This window comes from Catharus ustulatus, chromosome 5, assembly GCF_009819885.2.
Source record: "Catharus ustulatus isolate bCatUst1 chromosome 5, bCatUst1.pri.v2, whole genome shotgun sequence".
In the NCBI taxonomy this organism is placed as follows: domain Eukaryota; kingdom Metazoa; phylum Chordata; class Aves; order Passeriformes; family Turdidae; genus Catharus; species Catharus ustulatus.
The window spans coordinates 2,605,549-2,615,650 of NC_046225.1; the positions used below are offsets into that span (position 1 = coordinate 2,605,549).

At 42.9% G+C, this 10,102-nt stretch overlaps 1 protein-coding gene across 1 annotated transcript in view; it reads right to left on the bottom strand.

Moving 5' to 3' along the window:
- LOC116996644 (bifunctional heparan sulfate N-deacetylase/N-sulfotransferase 4) overlaps positions 1–2,174 on the bottom strand; it is a 67,090-nt gene extending 64,916 nt beyond the window's left edge. The window contains exon 1 of the mRNA XM_033060518.2: positions 1,539–2,174. The gene's annotated coding sequence lies outside the window, so the exon portion shown is untranslated. The remainder of the gene's footprint in view (positions 1–1,538) is intronic.
- Positions 2,175–10,102: the final 7,928 nt, after the last annotated feature.

The following is a 10,102-nucleotide window of genomic DNA, read 5'->3' on the forward strand; positions in this document are numbered from 1 at the left end:
AGCATTTCCCCAGCCTTGCAGAAGAGAGTGGTGTCAACAAGACATTAAGATACTCCTGCTTTCAATTCTGAGGCTTTCAGACATTAGACATCTATTATCAATCAAAAAAAATGGCAATGTTCTGGGGAAATGGCACAAAACCTAATAGACAGTCTTAAACTTCTGCACAGAGCAATGTCATTAGGAACATCTAATCCAATTGAGCAGATCATAGTATCTGACTGATATGATTCAGGAGAAAACTCGAAGCCAAGAATTTCCTTAGTTAAATGTGCCTTGGCAGTTCACACCCCACCCCCAGCCCCTCCTTTAGAGCAGCATTCCCAAAAGCAAGGCAGACAGTGCAGCTTGGTGGAGGGGAAAAGGACCATGGGGAAAGTGTACAGACAGGATGGGGCAAGACAGGGAGCACCTGGAAATGCTGCCAACTATTGAAACTTTATGAACTAGGAGATGCTGCTGTCCTTCCATAGGCTGAACAGTTATGGCAGGAGGATCATGGTTCAAACTACTGAAGAAATGGGGTGAAAATCAGTTACTTCTCTTTTTATCTTATTCCCTGAGAGCATTCAAAGCTAGGAAAGAGAGAATAACCTGCTACAGGGGTAGCAAGCCAGATTCTGCAGCATTTATTCACATGGAGGGAAGGAGGGAGGCTTCAAGCAATGTGAATGAGAGCCACAGGAGTTAGTAAAAAATGACCTGGTAAATTCCCTGGGGAGAAGAGAACTTCAAGAGTGTGGGTTTTGTAGGTATGTGGGGTTACAACAGTGCAGTGCTTGTAAGAGACTTTTTCACCTCCAAGGGTTTTCCTGAGTGCTCATTCCCAGCAGCAGGGACTTGGAGCCCGTGTGCCAGCTGTGGGATACAAACCCTGGGCTGCTGCTGCTGTGGGAGCTGAAGAGCCCACACTGATTTCTTCAGTTTACCTCTTACTACCTCTAACAATCCTTGCTTCTGCTCTATAAATGATGATGCTGTTAAAAACAATGCTGCTGACAGATGCTGTTTGCTATCAAACTGCTGGAAGAGAGTACATCTGTAGGTTTTTCTTCCTCACAGTACAATTGCTCTTACTTTGGTGCATATTGAATATATCTCCACGGAAAGCTTCTACCATGTCATTTTTGTACAGCAGTTCTGCTGAACTTTGCTAGATGGTAGCAGATAAAGGCAAAGGATGTGGAGTAGACTCAAGAAGCAACACTATCCTCTTTTCCCCCTCACACAATGTCCCATGCTCTCCCTTCTGTGGGCTTTCATATATTTAGGCAGACAGCTGTTTCCCTCGGAAACAACATCCCTTTACATCAGGGGCACTTGCATGCAAATGTGGCAAAGACTGTCTCAAACTTCCAAATAATCCTTGGAATGCCAGGCTCTAGGCAGCTTTTGGAAGCACTTACTATGCATAGGTTCGAGGCAGATCATTTGACACACTCTGGATATTTATACCTGCTCTGAGTATAGGCACTGTCTATGTGGCTGTATGAATATGTACCCAGAAGTAGAGGTTGAGAAGCTGAACAATCGCTTACCTAGAGAAGAATTTCTCTTCCTAGCGTGCAGCAGAGAGACATCTGCTATTCAAAGCTCTTCACAGGGCTCCAGGTAAACTAGGGAGAGTTCTTAGTTGCCAGCAGCTGTCTGAGCAGCATCCCAGGAAGGCTCCTCTCGCTCCAGCCCCAGTCACCGAACTCTGCCGGCACAGTCACATCTCATTTGTACCCAGCCTGTCCTTTTCAGAGCGAGCAGCCGGCTGCAATGATTCAAACCTCTGCTCGGCACACCGTTCGAAATGCAGCCTCCTTCTTGGACACGGGGATTAAGGCGGGGAGCCTGGCGGCTCCAGCAGAAAGCCTGCGAGAACTCTGGGATCAGGCAAGGAGCAGCTGCAGCTCCGGCGGTCCTGCCGCGCTCCCGTGTGCCCGAGTCGCCTCCGTCCCCGCGATCTCCAGGAGCAGCGAGGCGGCTCCGCAGGGCTGCGATTGGCAGGAGCGGCCGATCCCCGCCGCTCATCAACCCGCACACTTTCAAGGACTCGGAGCTGCTCTGATGTCATTCAGCCGAGGGGGGGATGCTCGGCGAGGAGGTTAATTCGGAGATGAGCCGCATCGCTCTCGCAGCGCCCCGGCGGATCCCGTGCTCCGCGAGGATTTGCATAATCTGTCATTGTGCGGCTGGACCACCTCCCCTCCTGCCCGCCCAAAATGCGGGAGGGGAGCGCCTCTCCCAGCTCCCGAGCTTACACCTGGAGTCTGCAGCCCAAAGCCTGGGAGAAAGGAAAAGTTAAAGAATCAGTTTTGTGGCAGGAGGATGCTTATGCCCCTAGTGCCCCCAATCACCCCTCCCTGTCTCTAGGTGCTAAAAGAGGCTCAGCAAAATCCCAGCACTGGAAGACTTTTGGTTTCTACTCTTGTTAGGTCACCCGGTACAATAAAAGGTGGGTTTTAGTGTATGACCAAAATCAAGCAGGGGTCACCCAGCAAGTTTGTTACTTGTTAAATGATCTCCCTGGCGGCAGCAAATATTCGGTGCTCGGAGGTGAAAAGTATTTTCCTGCTGTATGTGACACAAGTTGCACCTATTTGTTGCATAATTTCTTATTAAAATCCTCTATTTCATCCAGCTAGAGATGAAACCTACCTCCGCAGCCAAGAAACATGATTGCTATGTGACTTCAAATTATATTACAGAGGCAAAACTAAACACTTTCTATATTAAAAGAATTAGATTTTATTCCAATCTAATTTTCAATTTTTGCCAGCTTGACATCTTTCACTCCAAAACTGTTCTTTGTACAATACACCTTGGAATTGAAATTCAGCCAATTCTGTGCAGCAAATGTGAGGAGAAAATAGTTTTGTTCAAGGAGACTGGAACAAACCCATTCTGAGATGATGAATGACGCTGTAAACTCAGATTTGAATCATAGGAGGGTCAGCTCAACCTTTCGTGTTTCCAAAACAGTGTAAATAAATGGTGTTCCATGCAGTTCACCATTTACATCCTTCAGCTGGCACCTTCTACATGAGGAGCTGCTTGCTCTCTGTGAATATCCAAGTTTCAAAGATGGTGGAGATTTCGAACTGGGGACTAATTGATTCCTTCTGGCTAAATTAGAAACTGAGGGAAAATTAAAATTCAAACTATGTCTGAGTAATTTCCTGCAATTTCTAATTACAAAGCACTTGCTGGGAGATCTTTTAAAAATGCCTTGCACCTATGGCCCAGCTCTGGATTTGGGATTTGCTTTCCAAAGTCTTTTGTGAATGTTGGGCATGGGGATCCCACTGCAACTGGGTGGTGAGCAGGTGCCTCCTTGCATCCTGTGTGAGCATCAGAGCTTCAGTCAGGCTGTAAACTAAACCAGCCAAATTAAGTTAGAGAGCCTCTTCCCAACACAAGGAAATCTTCTGGTGCAGTTTCTCCAAAAACTGCCAGAGCTTCCTATTGCTAATCTGACGGTGTGAAAAGAAGAAGTCCGGTTGTTTGTTGCTCTTGGTCCTGCCATCCTTGGCTCCTGGCTGCATTTGGAGCGCTGGAGAGGTGCCTGTGAGGGGAGGGTTTGGCTGTGGGACAGCTGTGCTGCTCCAGATGTGCTGGGAGCAGTGCTCTCCCCCTTGGAAGCCACTGCTGCAGATGTTCCCAGGCGGGCCAAGCGCTTGCACGAACTGTTGAGTGTGTTTTAATTCAGCTGCTGAAGTCACTCCTTGAACTGAAACCTTTGGCTTGAGCCCTGCTGTGCTGGGTGAATTGAACATGAAGGAGCAGGGCTGTGGATTCACGCTGCCTCCAGAGCTGTTTGCTCTGCTGGTGATTCATTTTAAGTGCAGGATCAGGAGAATGACTGTGCCAGGGTCTGCCCTCATGAGAAACGTGTGGCAATCTGTTGGCAGAATTGCTCCAACTCTGTGTAACAGAACGAGCACACCAACCCCTGGGAGGAGAGAGTACAGTCTGAATTCTCACTTCCCTCTCCTTTGGGCAGTAGACAGAGTTGAACTCTTCTAGCTCGGTCACGAATGCACTCGAGTTACCTAGAATGTCCTGGTCATGATATAGTTCTCAAGCTCTGCTTGAGGGAAAAACAGATGAAAAAGGAAGGATAGCACGAAGCAGAAAGTAAGTGTGGTTGGAGAGAAACAAGAAAATAAGATAATTAAATAGTGTATTAAGGAGGCAGCACACTTATGCTGAGATCCTTGCCACAGGATATGTGTTTTTCTGGCTCTCAGCCTGCAGCACAGATGTTGCACAGGGTGATGTACATTATTCTGTACCTGTTAATCCTTCTGTGGTTTATTTCCTCCCTTATAGGTAGGCAATGACAACAGCTTATTCTACTTATTTTGGTAGTGCAAAACCTAGAGATGAAACTGCCATTACTTTGGCCAAAACTTTCTGAAAAATGTGACTCTCTGGGTTTGGAACTGTAGGTTTGTTGGTGGTTAGGTTTTTTGGGGGTTGGTGGGGTTTTTGAGGTGGTTGGTTGTTGCTGTGCTTTGTTGGCTTGGTGAAAGTGTTACTCTGTTCTGTCCAGATCTTCTTGCAGCTTACACGCCTATCACTACAATGTCTGTACACATTTTTAAAGTATTCATCTTCACATCACCAGAGGTGGAAAACACAATTCCTGCAGTTCTGTGGTTAGAAAGAGAATCCTAGAACCATTTGGGTTGGAATAGACCTTTAACATTATGGAGTCCAACAATTAGCCCAGCACTGCCAAGCCTACCACCAAATCATGTTCCTAAATATGCTGCAGAGAAAGCAGATCCTCTCAGAAATCAGTGTGCAAACACATGATATCTCCTTGGTTCATTTTTCCACACTATCTGAGAACTTTCACTGGAATATCTGATTGATGTTCTGTTGCTCCTGTGTTGAATTTCTGCTGTCTGGCTACTCCCAGTCTCCCCACCTGTTATTCCTGTGCTCTGATGATACTGGAACAGGCACTCCCTACTTCTCCTCTGAAAAACCGTCTCACAGCACCAAGGTCATGCTTCAAAATTGACTGCAATACACAGAACCTTTTCTTTCAGCTAAAGATATTTATGGTCTTTACCAAAAGAAAGATGGCTTTTGACACTGAAGTTCATAATGAGTTTAAGAGAACAAAAAAATGACTATTCCTGGAAGAATCAGCTTTTTCTTGAGCTGTGGAGACTCCTTCTGAACCTCCCTGTAATTAAACAGCAGTGTGTCTTATTAGACACACAGAGCAATTCCTCAGATGGTGTAAATTGTCAAAACATCCACTGATTTCAGAGGAACTATGACAACTTGTAAGAGTTATAGATTAGTCTTAATTCTCCAGCAACAACTTGAGATATGCAGAACTTAATTATACTCACATCAAAAGTGCAAGAAACATAAAGGCATACCAGAATGTGGTTTGGGTTTCTTTGAGTATTTATATATTTCATTAAGAAAAGTCTATTTTGTTGTCTTGATGCCTCAATAAATTGTTAGGGCTTTTCATCTGCATATTTTGGCTCTGGCTCAAAATGTGTTAAGAGGTTTTACAGAATCAGAAATGTAGGGATCAAATGTGGGTACATGTGGAGCTGAGTTTCATGCATTAGAATTCAGTCATTCATGTCTTCCACTGGCAGTGCCAGCCTTATGGGTTATTCTTATTTCTCAGATGCTAAGGGAGAACATGTTGTTAGTGGTCCATTTAAGCATGAAGTGCTGATTTGCAACAACATCAACAGCACAAATGCTGCTCAGTCCTCAAGTAAAACTACAAAATGTAAAAAACCAGCTAGATTCTCTGACTGCTGACTTGCTCCAGCTATACAATCTCTTTTCCAGCTTCTATTATCCTCTCTTTATGTCTGGACACACTTGTAGAGATGATAAAGGCAAATCAGTGCATACCAGTTCTGTAATGACCTTTATCTTATACTTCTATTCCTCTGTAAGATTACTTTGATATCCTAGTGTGGCTTTGTTCCTGTATGGCTTTGGATGTATTAGTTTCAGAGAGTGTGCTGATAGAAACTAATGTGGAAATATCTGTTAAACCAACATACATTCCTTTACATCTAGCATTAGAGCTGCTCCACATATTTCTAATTACATTACTGTTTTATGTCTTAAGTGCTTACTCAACTATGAAAATATAAACTGCAGTGTTTTAAGTACTCTTATTGAGATACCATCAAAGCAAAAAATGAGTCTGAGCTTAATCCACAGGCTGATCTTTGTCACTGCTTCCTGTGAGACCCTGAGACAGGGTTCATGATATGTGAGAGAGATGGATGTCTTTGTGTATCCACAAGGCCTTTTGGGCTCTGCCCCAAAATATTCCTAACAGGTTGTGCCCCCATTTCTCCCTTCTGTGAAAGCACAGAGAATCACTTGCTGTGTGACTGGGCTTTCTCTGGAGCCCAGTGCTGCAGACACAAGTGGTGTCACACGTGGCACACCTGCTCCCAGGAGCTCAGGCTGGGTGAGGGACTGATTGGAGTGGAACATTTTGTCCAGCACTGCTCTACAGCACCTGCAAGGGGCTCCTTACAGGGCTGGGCAGTGCTCTGCTATTCCCTGTGTGAGCTTTAGCAGAGCCATTCACCAGCTCCTGATGATCTCCAGCCAAGCCACACCAAAGTGCTGACTGATGAATTCCATGAATTGGAACAATTATCTCTGTGTAAGAGCATTCTGCTGCCGTGTCAGCTGTGTGTCTGAGCTGTAGCAGGGATGCTAAGATGGGCAGGGGAAAGGGGGCTTCTAAAAAAGAGCAATGCAGGCCAACTGCTGCAAAGCAATTATCATAAAGAATATCATCCATAAAATGAAGTGATAGCTTACAAATCTCAAGCCCAAGCATTTCTACTTTGATTATTAAAAACAAAGCAGCTTGAACTTTTGGTTTGATGTATTTAGTGATTTTTTTTTTAAGAAATTTTGAGTTAGTCAAACTGGAATGATTCATAAAGTAGCTTAATTAGACCAGAGCTCCAGTGGGAGTCCCCTTTAACGTGTCTGCAGAGACTTTTAATACTCTAATCCACTTCTGAATAAAAGGTGAAACCAGGAATGGTAGTTTCAAAGGAGGAACTACAAAGAACATTTATCTTTCTCTTTTTGCTCTTCTGTTCTTGCCATCTAGATATCAAGCTTCCATTGCATTCTAAGGATGACTTTCTTCTAGGTTAGCTCACACAAGCAGAGCTTTTTATATACCATAATTTAAAACTTTAAAAACCCTCAAAGTGAAAAATCCATTGCTAACAGAATTCCAAACTGGTTTTCTAGAATCACTGTAATAAATAGATCCTGTTGTACAGTGTTTTGTTTCACCTCCTAGCAATTTTATTAAAGTTTTAGGTCATCTTATTATAATTGGTGTTCTGCTTTATTTGGTGCTATAGGAGGAGGCCTCATGCTAATGCTCCAGTAGGGTGGGGAATCCTGAAATGGGAAATGGAATTATGCCCTAAGGTTTATTTTTAGACTGATGTGACTAGGCTGTGCTTCAAAATAAAAAATAAAATATCCCCCACAAACCTGGGTTCAGCAAAAGGGAGGGTAAAGACTTGAAAATGCTGTAGCCTGACAAGGGAAATCAAGATCATGATGTTTTATTTGCTTTGAACTGGCCTTCTTTGGAGATGTGAAATCTCTCTGCAACATCTGCTAGAACAGATTTAATAAGCTAAAGAAATGCTTTTAATGTCTAACTGCTATTGATTCCCTTTCCTTGAGGTAGGAATTGCTTACAGCCTTGCAGCATTTACCTTAAAATACTGGGATGGTAGCAGAAGGAATGGCTGGGGTTTTTTGTTTTGAATGTACAATACAGTTCAATGTGAACAATGCCCAGTGATCATTGCTCTCCAATCATCTTTCGACTGAGGTTCCTTTTTAAAATGTATTTTTCTCAGGGAATGAATACAAAGGTGACTTAATTAAAATGAGCAAAGAAAAACATGGATGGAATAATCCAGAAAGCACTCCAGGTGAATTAGAACTTGAAACTTAACCACTGTACTTCTTTATCATACCCATTGCTACTTTAGTTGTGCACTAATGTTCAGCAGGCTGCATTTGAAAATATCTATAATGATATTTTGGAGTGGTATCTTTGCTCTCTGAAGACTTTGGGGCACTTTAGAAGTAATATTCCAAATGTTGTTTGCCTATTCATACCAGTGATGTGGCTCTTGTGTTGTGTGCACTTTGGTTTAAGTTTTATTTGTTGTTTTTAAGTGTGACAGAAATTCTGACACACTTGGAGCAGGGTTTCTGTGAACAGAAATCATCACATAAAGGCTAAATATTAGGAAGAGAGATATCTGTTACAATTTGAAGTGTAGGCTTGAATGAAATAAATTAATTGATGAGAGGATAGTAAGTTGATTTCTCCTGGTGGCATAAAGCTTTTATGTTAAAGAGAGGTGTTTTAGGAAAACACTTTTAGCCTAGTAGATAGTATGATAAAAAAAATCAATAGGTCCAAAGAACAGCAGCGTGCGTATTTCTGTTGTAAATCTGTTACATCTTGGGCTCCCATAGAGGGCAATATTGTATAAAAGATAGTTTTAAGCCATGTATTAGGGGTCTGCCAATTTATCTGTGCTGATATACCTTAAGGAAAATTGCTGTTACAGTAAATTTGATGGTGCATTTCCCTTCAGTCAGGCTGTGACTAACACACACAATAATGCACGCCAAACCACATAACAGAGCCTTGTTAAATGTGAAGGAAATTAATTTTGTACATTACCTAATTGTAGGTTGTAGGGGAAAAAGTCCCATTTCAGCTTACAATGGTCTGTTCAGTCACTGAGTCATAGCAAGTGTGCCCTCCTTTAACACAGGTGCCTGAACAAACCAGTAAGGAAAAGGACCCAAGTTTGTGTTGTCTGTCCTGGAAGGAGGGTTTGTAGAGAGGTATGTCTGGGGAAGATGAAATCCTCTGCATTTCTCATTGTATCATGTGTTTCTTTCCTGTGGGACACATGGGCGAAGTGATCATAATGCTTTCCTTTACTTCTGTGCTTTCCTGGTTTTGTGGTGTTGTCAGCACTAGGCTCTGACTTCCATGTGTCCCAACCCCTAGGTACTTGGAACACTGAAAGATCCATGCCCCATTAAAATAAGTTCATACCCTAGATTTCTCTCCAATACTTATTTACTGCCTGAAATCTCTCCTATGTCATCCTGCCTAAGTTGTGGAAGTAGAAAGATGGTTAAATCATTTTTTTAGATCTCTGTTCCAGTAGTGACACTAATGACAAGCCCCTGTGTAAATGTTGTACTCAACCCTGGAGCTCAGTCAGCAAGGCTTTAAATCCATGGCACTATTTGTTTCACTGTTTCCCAACAGAAGAGATCCAGGGAGCCTTACAGAACAATAAAGAAAAGTAACCAATAAGAACAGAAACCAGAGATACAAAAAGGAGTAAAAAACCCCAAACCCTTTGTCCAGGATTTGAATATGGACTATCAAATATTTTGGTGTATGAGTGGGTTTGGTTGGTTTTTTTTTTTTCTACTCTTAATAAAATTTTCCATCCAGGCCTTGTACCTGAAGCCAGGTCCCCTCCTGGGAGTCCAGGAGCATTCCAGAGGGCTCTCCTGTTGCTGATGTGGAAGTGTGTGCTGGCAGCCAGTGCCTTCTCTCTGGAGCCATATGTCTCATTTTCTGCTCTCTCTGCTACCTCAGCAATCTGGAAAGAGTGGGAAAGAGCAGGTTGTGGCTGGCTGTACTAGTCAGAGTCCCAAAATAGGTAGATTCAATGAAAGAGAAGAATTACAGGAAATTCACAGTTAATGTAAGGGTCTGTGCTCTGTAAATGACAATTTTCAGCTCTTAACTAATGTGGCTTTTGGCAGAGTGGGTTTTCCTGCACTTCTGTGGAGTTCGCGTCCCATTAATTTGCACATTCAGTGGTTATTTAAAAGTGAGTTAATGACACCTCATTGCATTTGTGTCCATCAATCTATATGATGCTTATTTAACATGGAGCACACAGTGCTGTGTTTCTCCACAACCATTTCTTGGATTTCAATATTTGTGTCTTCTCAACAGACCAACTGTTTAACGCTGGTTAAATAATTAAACATTTCCAGCTTCTATAAA